Source organism: Chelmon rostratus, chromosome 3 (assembly GCF_017976325.1).
Source record: "Chelmon rostratus isolate fCheRos1 chromosome 3, fCheRos1.pri, whole genome shotgun sequence".
NCBI classification, from domain to species: domain Eukaryota; kingdom Metazoa; phylum Chordata; class Actinopteri; order Chaetodontiformes; family Chaetodontidae; genus Chelmon; species Chelmon rostratus.
The window spans coordinates 19986450-19999133 of NC_055660.1; the positions used below are offsets into that span (position 1 = coordinate 19986450).

General features: G+C 43.8%; 1 protein-coding gene across 3 annotated transcripts in view; it reads left to right on the plus strand.

Moving 5' to 3' along the window:
- Nucleotides 1-12684, plus strand: part of LOC121626069 (septin-9-like) — a 59265-nt gene that overhangs the window by 19645 nt on the left and 26936 nt on the right. The window contains exon 1 of one of the 3 annotated variants that reach the window (XM_041964453.1): nucleotides 11402-11421. The exons of the other annotated variants lie outside the window; for them this stretch is intronic. The gene's annotated coding sequence lies outside the window, so the exon portion shown is untranslated. Of the gene's footprint in view, nucleotides 1-11401; nucleotides 11422-12684 lie in introns of those variants that run through there. 3 annotated transcript variants of the gene reach the window in all.

The window sequence follows — 12684 nt, forward strand, 5'->3', positions numbered from 1 at the left end:
AGGGTGAACCGCTGTTGTCTGAAGATTGAAGACTGAATGCGTCATGTTTTGTGGCTTGACGACCTCAGTCAGTGAAGGTCTCACACAGACTAACCAGCTAACGAGAGCTAAAACAAGTAATCGATTAATCGAGGAGGTAACGTTCAAGAAAACTTGCCAAAAATGGTTCCACTCCTCCAGCGCGATGATGTACTGCTTTTGAATTAAATATCTTTGGGTGTTGGGTGATTAGTCGGATGAAACAAGACATTTGAAGATGCTACCTTTTGTGACATTTTTTGGACCAAACAGCTAATTGATAAAAATAACAGGCAGATTAATTGATAATGAAAACAATCATTAGTTGCAGTGCTGCAATATATCATCACCTTTGATCTAAAAGACTGTTAGACGGATCCATCATTGTAATCTTAAATTATAAAGGCAAGCTTTCCCCCATTTAGCATTTATAGGATAGTTACAATGTGAGTTTTCTATATAGGCAGAGAAATGTGTGTATAATTTCCATTTTCCATTTGACATAATGTGAAGCTATAAAAGTAGATTCAATATTTCACTCACTTTAAATGCGACATAGCTTCAAGTTCCAGTACTGAATTTCTATATTATAACTTTGAATGGATGTGATAAGTGATGTGAGATTGTTGCAGCACATGCAAGGAAAAAATGACAAAGAGAAACCTGACCATCAGGTTCACTTCAGGCTACAGACACCAGAGTCATTCTGATTGGTATCTGCTCCGCTCCTGCGTGCTCAGCCAGACAGGGAACCTTATCTTGACGGGCAGGCCTGCTGTTCATCAATCCATCAAACGCTGCAGAAAGAACGCTATCTCACATCTCTAGACAGAGAAGCGTGGACCACCTGGGGTCAGAAATAACACATTTCTTATCACTTTTCAGGCCTGCTTTCAGATTTGAGAAACTTTGTTTCACCTGCAGATGCTTTCTGAGCCAAATTCTGTTTTTCGCATGTGAGAATGTGTTGCACAGTCCAACAGTCCAAGTTTTGCTGTCATATGTGGCAAGAAAAGCATGAAATTACAACTAATTTTCTGTCAGTCAACTAATTGACTATTTGCAGCAGCTCTGAATGGTATATAATTGGGCATTTGTTTAGACCAGGCATTAGTGGCCAGGTCATTAGATCGACAGGTAGACCATTAACAGTGTGGTTATCACTGGGGTGATGGCACTGCTGGTTATCATTGGGGTCACATCCAGTAGCCTCATTTAGCAGCTCCTTGAGCGTTTTTATTGTGATGCCTGGAGGACAAAGACGTTCATACAACACAGATGGGTTTGTCTCTTCATCTCATCTCATCTCAGCTCTTTCTGTTACAGCAGAGAGTTGGAAGCAAATCAAGGCTACAGTACAGATTGTGCTGCTTTCTGCTACAGGGGAGAAATGTGTATTTAAAGGGTGTCACTGAGGAGACGGTGCCGTTGTGTCCTGTCTCCCCACTGTGACGGGAAAGAAGAAGAGAGATCACCTAATTTCAACCCGGCAGATTCTGTGAACTGAACTGCAATTTGTTCTTCTGTTGCCTAAATAAACAGATTATCTTGTGGTACATTTGTTTCCCTAATTGAGGTGTAGTCATTATGCAAGAAAGAGCAAATGAAGCCATTTGTCTTTTATTTGGATTGACCTTCTGAAAGTGGGGAGGAGGGGCCGGCGAAGGACGGTGGGTGATTTGTCACTGCCTGTCCATAGGTCAGGAAAGGGCACGCACACACACACACACAAACAAGCAAATGCACTTTCTTCATCTCAAATTTTTTTGCCTTACTTTTGTTGTCTCTCATCAACACACCTACACAAGCACGCACACACAGGAACCCTCAGGCGAAGGCATATACGAGGTCAATCCTCTCTCAGTGTAATTACTCTGGACTGATCCCAGACCATTACTCAGTGTGACCTGTCAGCTAATTACCCAGAAAAAAAGGCAGAGAGAGAGAGAGAGAGAGAGAGGCAAAGGAAAAGAAAGAGAGAATAGCCTGCGTGCTTGTGATAGTGAACTGCTGATGTCTGAGAATAACATTGCTATCTTGCATATGTGGCTGCAAAACTCTGAGGCTCTGCAGTGGTCATGCCCAAGATGTAGACTGAAAAAGTTCAAAACAATCCCAAGGGTTTAGTATTCCTACCTTATCTTCGTCTCTGTCTTCACTCTTCACACAATTAAAGCATTAACACTAATAGAATTACAATAACAGAGCATTAATGGATATGTGCAGGGGAGGAGGAAAGTCTCGTTCAGTCAAGTGTAATCAATTGCAAGCTTCAGAAAAAAAAAAGAAAAAACACTTTAACACATGTCTTTTCTTTCAGAGGCATCATATTCTGATGATACACTCTGTTTTTCACATCAGTGATTCAAATCATACTGTAATTAAATAAAACAAAATTGGTTATTGAAGCTCTTTTTGTTACATGTGAAGTGTTTGGTGTCTTGTTCTACTTGCTTTGAATCCTCACTAATATTGTGATAATGATTTCAACCATATCGCTCCAGCTGCCTTTGTGTCTTACATTTTCTATTTTCTAAATGCTCTCAAAGGCAACATGGTGATCACGCAGGACTCCCCCGTACTCAGTGACCATTTGAAAAAAACAAATGTTACAGGAATTGGACTTGGACTGGCTGGAAAGACCCCCCTGCCATCCCTCAGAAATAACTGTATAAGAAACTATAAAATTACTGTTTCAGAGTCAGAAACAGCGTCATTCTGTACATCAGCGGATTGGATGATTAACGCTGAAGAGCATATAAAATGTAATAAGCTGAAATTGGCTGGATTTATGTCTTTCTGTCCCTTGAGCAGCTGAGTTGTTTGACGACAGACAATCACAGCAGATGAGGTGATATTATAGCTCATTCACAATCATGTTCTTTTTAGCCAGATGTGAGTGTTTTGTTGAAAATTTATGGTGCAGCAAGTACAATTATATAAAGATAGAAGGACCTTTTGTTTTTTTTGTCTTTGCCTCGAGATGATCACAATATGCTCTAACACAGATTGTCCCTGACTGTCTTTGGCTTCGCTGCCAAATATTGTTCATTTTTTGCTCACTTGAAGTCTGTGAGCCTCCAGACTGCCACGTCTGTTTTTTCAGTCGAAAAATGTCCCACAGTGATAACAGTGACAAGTGTCACTTCTCATTATCGTGAATATGACTTTCACTGTTGGTGTGCTTCCTAAACAAGCCACCAGGAGGCAGTGTGTGACAGGTGAAATCTGTTAAGTCACTGAACCAGGTGAAATGAAGCTGTTTTCCCTCCCTTTTAAAGCCAGTTTCATCTACAAAAGAAAAGCTAAATGAAGTGTGTTATCTTTAGTCCTGCTGTTCTTTGCCTCAGAGATCTGAGCTCGATAAACTGGGGCACTGATGCAGAGATGCGTCCAACACACAGATGTCAGCCTTTTTTCCATTCATATTTTTTTGAAGTTTTTAACGCTCCAGTATATCACTAGGATGGACACTCATTCAAAACAATGTTGTAGAACTCTTTGAAGTTTGTGGACACTAAAAGAACTGGACATGAAAGGTTTTCCCTTTTTTTTATGAAGATCATAGGAGGAAGAGGAGGGTGGAACTGAGAGAAATGGGAAAGGATCAGCCCTTCTGCCCCAGATAGACTCTCAAACACACACACACAGAGTTCCCCTCTCCCCCAGATAAGGCTTTCGGAAGTTTAAGTTTACATTGAGCATCTGGGGGAAGTCAAGGGTTAAAGAAGTTTCCCACCACTGCAGAAAGACCTTTGTCCTCTCCAGTCATCTCGCCAAATCCCACAACTGCAGCAAACTCAGCCCCTTTCATTCACTTTCTCCTGCATGCTGTGAAGACAGCACATTCATGCATTTCATACTTACATGCATGTAAAAGCACATGCATGTTCAAGCACACACACACACACACGCACACACACACACCGCACTTCCTCTCATCGCACTGGGACGTGACTTTTGGCAGAACGATCACATTTTGTTTTCCACTGAGAGTTTAGATAAACAGTCGAACTGCGGACACACACACCCCCACACACCACCTTTATCAACCATTTCCATCACCTTAAGATGAGATAAGAGGATATGGGCCATCAGAGCTTGATGAAGCAAACGGAGATATCGTTTAGTCTCAGCTGACATTATCTTCATTTAGCTGGTCATCTGCGGGTGAATCCTCCCTCCTCTTTATCCAGATACGAGACTCCGCGGTGCTTCCTTCGTCCAAGACACTGATGGGAAAATCATGTCTCTTATCTTGGCCCTGGAAATGAAGAAATGAAGCCGGTAATGTGGGGCCTTGAAATGGAAAAAAACATTGTGCCAGCAGGAGCCATTGAGTGTTTTTTCAGAGACACTGAACTAGCTGACCTGGCCAAGTGAAGACTTAATACTGTATTAAAGACTTAATTTAACAGACCTGCAATTTAAGAAAAACAACATAATTATATGTTTAGGCATTGTTGTTTTTATATTCAACTTTATGGGTTTTGACATATTCACACTGTGAAATATATGGATTTGGTCAGTCTGTCTTTCTCGATTGGATCATCTGCAAACTGTTTGTTTACACACCCAGCGTGGTTTTAATGAAGACGAAAGGTTCATATGAGGTCAGTCGTTTCTCCACATTCTCCGCTAATGATGTTTGGCCCACTTGTTGGCTGATTGAGGACATACTGGAAAAACAGTAATTGTTTTGTGTGTGTGTGTGTGCGTGTGTGTGTGGACAGACAGATGGCCATTTGCACCGCAGTCCTGCCATCTGCTGAAATGAGTCGGTAAGAGTTGACGAGCGGGCAGAGGGATTCTTGTGCGAGGGAGTGTGTGTGTGTGTGTGTCTGAAGCGAGCATGTGCGGAAAATGAAGAATAAGAGTGCAGTCTTGTACAATGATAAAGCGACTTTTTGTCATTTTGCATCAGTTTAAAGCTGGTTTGTTAACTCACTCTGATTCAATCTCAACGATGTCTTTGTTCTGGTTGTTACCAGCGTTCAGTTGTTGCAACAGATCCAAAATGTGTTACTCCATCCTCCCAATAACTATTGAACTAATGAGGACCGTGCAAATTCCGTCAAAATAAACACACTTTGTTTGGTTGCAAACCTCTGTGAGCTTAAAAATCTACTCCAACAATTTAGTATTGCACTTCTGTGACATTGCTTGACGATGGATGGACAATTAAAAAAAAAAAATCAGCAAAATATCAAAATCAGTGCAGCAGAACCACAGATATCGTCTTATGCCACACATTCTGCTTCCTTGTCAAAACCTGGTGCCAACATTACCCACAATGCAACATGACTGCAGACAGTTCAGTCAGAGTTACGGGTCTGTCACACGTGGCCTCAAGCAGAGGAGCGCGCTGCAGAGGTGTGGTCAGCTCACGTCTTGCTGATGTCCCACCGCGTGAATCTGCAGCCCCTCAGTTCATCAGATGATCCCTCTGGAGCCACAAAACGCTTTTTGCTACTTTTTTTTCCACACACTTAAACAGACACTGATGTGTAAAATCTGTGGCGTTGCCCATAAAATCCACTGTTGGAGTATTTTTGTTTCAGTCCTCAGAGTACAGATGCACGAGTCTTAAAATATGTTTTCAAGTGACATTAAAATCACACTTCAACTCCAGAAGGATGTGTCATCAAGTTACTGTGCAAACATCACGGCCCACTGGGCTGTGATGAAGTGATGCTGAGGTGTAGTTTCAGTGCCATTTACTGTGTTTCCAGCCTGTCAGCTCTGTAGACATCTGTGCAAACTCTCATCTGTGTTTTTCAGCGGGGAATCTGAGCACAGAGGCAGCACAGTGTAAGACAAACCGAAAGGAAAAAAAACTTGACATTTGCTGTTTAAAATAGCATCGGGTAGCAGGTCAGTGCAGGCAGAAGGGAAGTAATATGGACCTTTTCTGCTAGTAATCCTTCTAGCCTCTTTTTGTGCTTAAGAACCCTCACCTCTCACACCTCACAGATTCATTTTTAGATTAGCTCAGTGAGGCTTGTGCAGACGTGCTGCTTAGCTGGCTGATTGGTCCCTCGGTTGGGAATGTACGTGCAGCTATAATTGAACCATTAAGGACACTCAAGTCTTAACTTTCCAGTAATTGGCACAGACTTTAAAAGCACTCCAAAACGCTGCTGATCTGAGACAGGATCTTATGCCATAACTGAGGTTTGCAGTGATCATTTAGGGATTTAGAGAATATGACTGCAGCTTTGTGGTTTACGGGCAATTAGCTTCCGCGAAGAACACAATCATCCATTGAGAAAAGCCTTAGTAACGGAGCCTGGAGGAGCTTTGGGTGAACTTTCACCTCCAGCCTTGATGGTGTGAAGTGTGTGGTGATGCTACACAGCAGACTGCAGACATCAACACCACTCAGTATAAGAGGAGGGAGATGGAGGAAGCATGCTTACGACTGAGGATTTGGGGGAAAGGGCAAGATGCCTCAGATGAATTCTGCTTTTATACACTGGCAAGCTGAAATTGGATATTCTGTGGACGTACCTCTCCAGCGTGTTCTCCCGTCCTGGCAATTAAAACAATGGTTCATCTCTAGAAACAGAAATTCTCTATCTGCTTCACTGTCTCTGCACACGGAAGGTTTCTATTATAGATAATTAGCATCATAGCTGGGCAAGATGTTTCTGGAAGACATGCAGCGACCGCACAGAGAGCGTAATCACAGAGCTCCCTCCGTCTCCTCTTCGTTTATGCAGTTGAGTCATCCCTGTCCCTCGCCCCCGCAGATCCAGAGAGGGGCCTGCAGGGATTCCCCAGAAGGCCGATCCCTTGGAGTCGCTGTGTTTATTGTTCATCAGGGAAGGCTTTGACTCCACAACATCAGAAATACAGAGTGCATGTTGGCTGTGTGTGTGTGTGTGTGTGTGTGTGTGTGTGCACGGCGTAACTACTTTAGTTCTTGTTCATCTGCAGGATAGTAAAGAACTGAACAGCAGCTGCCACATAGACAAAACGTAGAGGCTGGGAAATAGTCAGAGGCTTTTTTTCTTGTTAAATCCTACTGGAAGCAAAAAAGAGAAGAGACGGACGATTACTGGCAGGAGAGATGACTTCTACTTGCAGCGAGATATACAACAACCACGAGATGGAAACCCTTTGTGAGTATCTGTTTAGTTGTCTTTTGTGTCTGTGGGAGAGCTTGACTCTTTTAGACTCTGCAGAGACAAGAGGGCCAACTGGTTTCCATTAAGGCCAATCAAGCTGAGGCATGATGTATCCTATCTTGGATGCACAGAAACATCCCTCGTTCTTTCTTTGTGTTTTATTGCAAACCTCATTGTTTATTTGAAACAAATCTGCTGACTGGACACACGTTCCTTCTCTCGAGCTGAAAGTGAACTAAAGGTTCTCGCCTGAGTGTTGCTGTGGTTTGATTTCAAAGAAGCGTCTCTTTTAATGGTAGTTGAGAGGTTCTACTCGGCCTCGCCATCTTTCTGCGTCCTTGGTGCAGTATTAAGCGGTCCAGCTGGGAAAGCTTTGCCGGCTTAAAACGGAGCAAAAGACACTGTAAGACAAACGCTTTCCTATAAACAAATGCTCCGACCTCAAAATCTGGCCAGTTTATCTTCTTTGAGGCCACCGTTTGAAAAACAGAGCAGAGTTTTTACACTGTTGGTGCAGCAAAAAGCTGATGAAAAAGCAAACACGGGCCTGAGTTATTGTAACCTTGAGGTAAAGTGTGCCAGCTGCGGATCTGAGGGGCAGACCTGGAGGAGTCCAGTATTTTACTGTCAACGTGCGAAGTAGCTCACGATTTATACACAGATTAATCCATCTGTACTGTTCGGCTATGTTCAGTGACTTCAGCCAGAGAGTCTTGGAGGCCACTTCAGGGTGTTGAGAGAAACTATCCTCACTCATCACACACACACATGCTGTCTCCATTTGCACCACAGGGGAGCAGAGCAGCCACAGCAGAAAAACACAACAGGAAGTCTCCAGCAGGCCCAGCTATCTTCCCAGTAGATATCCAGGCCAAGCCAGATGTTCTTCCTCTTTCCCCTTCTCCCTCTTGCTCCTTACTTTTCCGAGCACCCCCACACCCCTCCTCCTCCTCCTCCTGCCTTTTCTCGATTTTTCTTTGCCTCCTCTCTCCCTTATGTCTTCCTTTCTGCCCCTCCTTCAGCAATCCCTCATTCTGTGTGTCACTGATGCTGCGTTCCCATACCCATACGACTTACTCCACCAGAAAAGGGTTTAGTATGTCCCAGCACATAGTATGTCAAATGCAATGTGCCAAAAATACCAGGATGTCCTACTGCATCCGGTCACATTTTGCAGTATGCAAGTCAGCATGCTTTTCCGGCTGTTCTGACCCACAATTGTCATATTGACACTCAACTGTTTGCGTACGGCATGCAGCAGTACACACTGTGTAAGGGCAGCTGCAACACGTGCTGAAAGGAAAAGGAGAAAGTATGCAATTTGGAATGTGGCCACAGTCACTAGACCCGCTGAATCATGGAGGTGACTCTTTAAAATTAGCTCCATATGTGCTCTGCCCTGAGTCGATGTCCTTAAGCAATCAGCCCCGATCTCCGGGCCAAGCGCAGAGCTCCCCAGCGGGGCTCACGCCGTGCCAGTCATCATCGCGTGTTAGTCTTTAGGTATCTCTCCAGGCCACATGAGACGATGCTACCAAATGTTTGAGCCAAAACAACCACCGTGTTTCAAAAGAGAAGCAGCAGTCAGCTAAAGTCAGCTGACTTCAGCGCTAAAAGATCTGACTCCATCAACCTTTTGTAATTAAAACTTGGGGGGGGCACTTTGAAGGGATATCTCACCGGGGTTTCTTCAGTTTCTTATGCTGTTTTCTGAGATGTGTTAGCGCCTGCTCTGGTACGACTATGTGTAATGTATATCATGCACAAAGCTGCGTTTTAGGCTCTCTGGACGGCTCATAAAATGACACTCCTAACATACAGCTGACCTCCTTTGATCTTAGGTTCCCACAAGAGGAAATGGCAACTTCAGACGCTGGTGGGTCATGGGTTACACTGACAACTCTGTTTATTGTTTAGTGAGAGATATATGGAAAATATTGGCTTTTCTGAACAGAGATTTACAGCGGGAATGTATCAGACTTTGTGCCCAAAAAGGCTGCTCTTCAGGCAGCGAAAACATTCATTTTTTTGTCCTGGAGATGAAAGATTTAGGTCTAATCTTAAGAAAGCAGAATTTGCTGAGAGAAAGTCAGCTGCTAGACTTAATTTCTGCTGTGAATCAATAACCCTAGGAGCTTATAAAATATTGACATGCTGGAGAAGTGATGGTTGAACCGAACTCATTAAAAATGTTTATATTATGGGGCCGAGAGGTTGTGGATGTCTGTTACTATTCATACAGAGAACACAAGAGACATAACTATAAATCATGTCTGGCTGAGCAGATTATGTTACTTCTCAACTGTGTAAATCAATCTAAATGTAAAATTATTCAATATTAAATGGAGTCAACTGCATGATTTGTTAATAACATGTGAGACCTGCACCGCTGGGAATAAACAGACACTGATAACAGCAATGAACATGTGCCAGTAGCGTTCAGAACAGATTACCTGATATAAACAGATGCATTAACGCTTCTGCACATTAACATTCACAATGAAACCACAGCCAGCCGTGAGCTTCAGCTCCAGCTTTGACAGGAAGGAAGCATTTTCTGCTGAATGTTACAAAAACCCCCTCTCAGAAAAAGTTGAGCCATATAAACAAAGGAACAAATGAATCCCTCTCGCCTTCCAGTCAGGCGAGATCAAATCCATTTTATGACCAGGATCTTTCTTCAATCATAAAGACTATTCTTAGGGAACGTCTTTTCACATGTCGACGACACGAGTGTTTTGCCGTCGGCGGCTTGGCTGTGATAGATGTGAATCTCTCTGTTGTGGGTGAGCTGGGACACAGGAAACACACCAGATCAGAACATATTTCCAGAGAACAGTCGGGTTTTTGGAACCGCTTTCATCTGTTTCGCAGTCAGTACTGACTTCAGTGCAGCTTGATTCGCTCAAGTTTATTTCATATGTCTGTAAGTGGGGCGGTAGCAGGTCGCCATGACAAAATAAAAATAGAGAAAGCACGACAGCAGCACAGAGCATGCAAATCCATGAATGGCAATCAGCTAAGTTTGGCTCCTAGTCAGGACGTCCTCTATCTGAAAGGAAAAGTTTGACATCTATTAATATATGATTGTAATTTGGTGAGAGGTAGGTGGGAAAACTGATACCACTGTCATGTCTGTCTGTTGCATATGAAGCAAACACTAGAAGGCAGTTATCTTAGCTCAGCATAAAGAAGCACCTACTGTGGGTCTCCCCAATGGTAAAAGCCTTCTTTTTGTCAATGTGAGGTTGCCAGGCAACCAGCCAGGACATGGTCCAGCACATATCCCGGTAAACCAAAAGTTGTCATTAATTAGAGAGCTCTAGAGATGCTGGGTTGTTTTGTTTTTTTTCGACTTTGGAGACAGCCAGGCTAGCTGTTTCCCCCTGCTTCCAGTCTTTATGCTAAGCTAAGCTAATGGCCAGCTGGATCTAGCCTCATATTTAGCGCACAGATACATTTTGAGCATCAATCTTCTGATGTAACACTCAGCAAGAAAGTGTGGCAAAAATTCAAAGTGTATCTCTAAGGAAGTTTTTTCTTGTCTAAACTTAGAACTGTTTTAGTTTTGACTTTAGTCACGAGTCAACCGCAGTTTGGAGGGATGGAGTGTGTGTGTGTCAGAGAGAAAGCAAGAGACAAAGCGAGAGCTAGAGAGAGAGAGAACACTGGAGGATTGAAGGAGGGAGATGACCAAATGTTTTTAGCGTGCACACACACACACACAGAGAGAGAGAGAGAGATAATCCAATACCCTGTGAAACAAAGCTGTGGGACGGAGAGCAGATGGACACACACAACAGGGAAGTAAGGATATTGCCTCTTGTCTCTTGCAAATTAACAAGCACACACGCACGCATGCACGCACACACACACACACACACAGCCTGTGAATATTCTCACACAGACAAAATAATGAAAATACATGTACCTGTACCCTATTTTGCCATAAACACACTCTCATTGTCTTTTATTTTTCATTTGGATTAAACAGCACACACATATGTAGCTTTTCCTCTAGTGTGTTTGCTTGATCGCACGTGGTTGGTGATCGTCTGCAGTTTCCACAATGTCCTCCATTCACTTTCTCTGAATGAGGGGTGTGGCTGCTGAATGCCTTCCTAGCCACTGGGGAGGGCGGTCACATGACCGAGCTGTGGGCGTGGCCAGTGGGAGCAGCAGCAGCAGTCCAGTCTCACCAGCTGGAGCTGTGATTGAGAGAGGAAGAGAGTGAGAGAGGAAGAGGGAGAAGAGAAGGAGAGGAAAGGGCTGGGTGAGTGGTTGATTTTTGTGTTTGCCGTGTGCTTTTCTGTCTGACGAGGAGAGCTGCGAAGGATTTTGGAGAGAGGAGATAGAAGGGAGAAAATTGGGAGGGAGAGAGGAACAGAGGGGGGTGAGGATGGATTTGCTCTAAAGCTGTTGGTGTCAAAGTTTGCCAGGTGTCTTGTGTGTGCTGAAGTTTTGAGGTGGAAAGTGTGTTTCTGGCAGGAGATCTGTGGAAAGCTAATTTAGCACGAAGGCCTTGTTCTCATTTTTTTCTCCATTTTTTCCCCATTGTTCAGCCAACGGAGAGAGTTTGGGGGGTGAGCACTACCTCTTTCCCCCTCCTCCTCCTCCTCTTCTTCTCACACTTTACTCCTCCTCCTCCTTCTCCCCTTCTCCTTTTCTTTCTCCCTTTCTCTCCCATTGTGTCTTCAGCTCTGGAACATGCATGAATAATCAATCTGCCATAATGGGACAGAGTGTTGACCAATCAGGATAGCCCCTATCACTCTTTAAAGTCTCCAGGGCTCCCTCCAGCCATGTTTCCTCCTTTAGCCTCAGCTCTCGTCACATCAGACAGTTTCCAGCCTGACTTTGATCCAGCGCAGTGGATTAGCCAGGCACTGATGGAGCCAAGCTGTTTTGACGTGATTTAATTTTGCCAATCCCTCGTGTCCGCTCTCCAGAGAGTTTGTTGCCAAGTTCAGGGAGAGTTGAAGAGTCGAACAGGTCATATTTCCAGTTGAGTTTTTGCTCTTCCACAGGGAATCGCAAGAACTCCTCTCTCCTCCAAACTCTCATCAGTTGCTTCTGGTGGGAACAGAATCAGGTTGTGGTCAGTCAGCTGTAGTTCTGGGCCCTGGAGGCCAGCAAAACTTTCAAGTATCAGCTGTCTTCCATGTTTTCAGTGTGTCTCATGGTCTTCTTTTACCCAGTTTACACTACGGTGGGTGAATAGTTGCTTTGTTGGATGCTGCACCCAGAAATCCCAGTCGAGTCTCAGCTGAAGTAACAGTAAATGCAGCTTTCAGCTCAACTTGCAGTCCAGCCATTTTGCTGACAATATATTTGTCAAGTGACGCATTTGACCCTGAACACTGCGACTCCTGCCCAAATTAAATTAGCTTAAGTCACTGTAACTGCGTCACACTGCTACCAGAGCGTTATTGAATTAAGAAATTAATTTGGATGTGTTTTCACACAGTAGTCAGCCTGCAGTGTCACTGTGCTGGAGCTCTGCAAATTCCTAATGCTGCCTCATATCTGATTTACA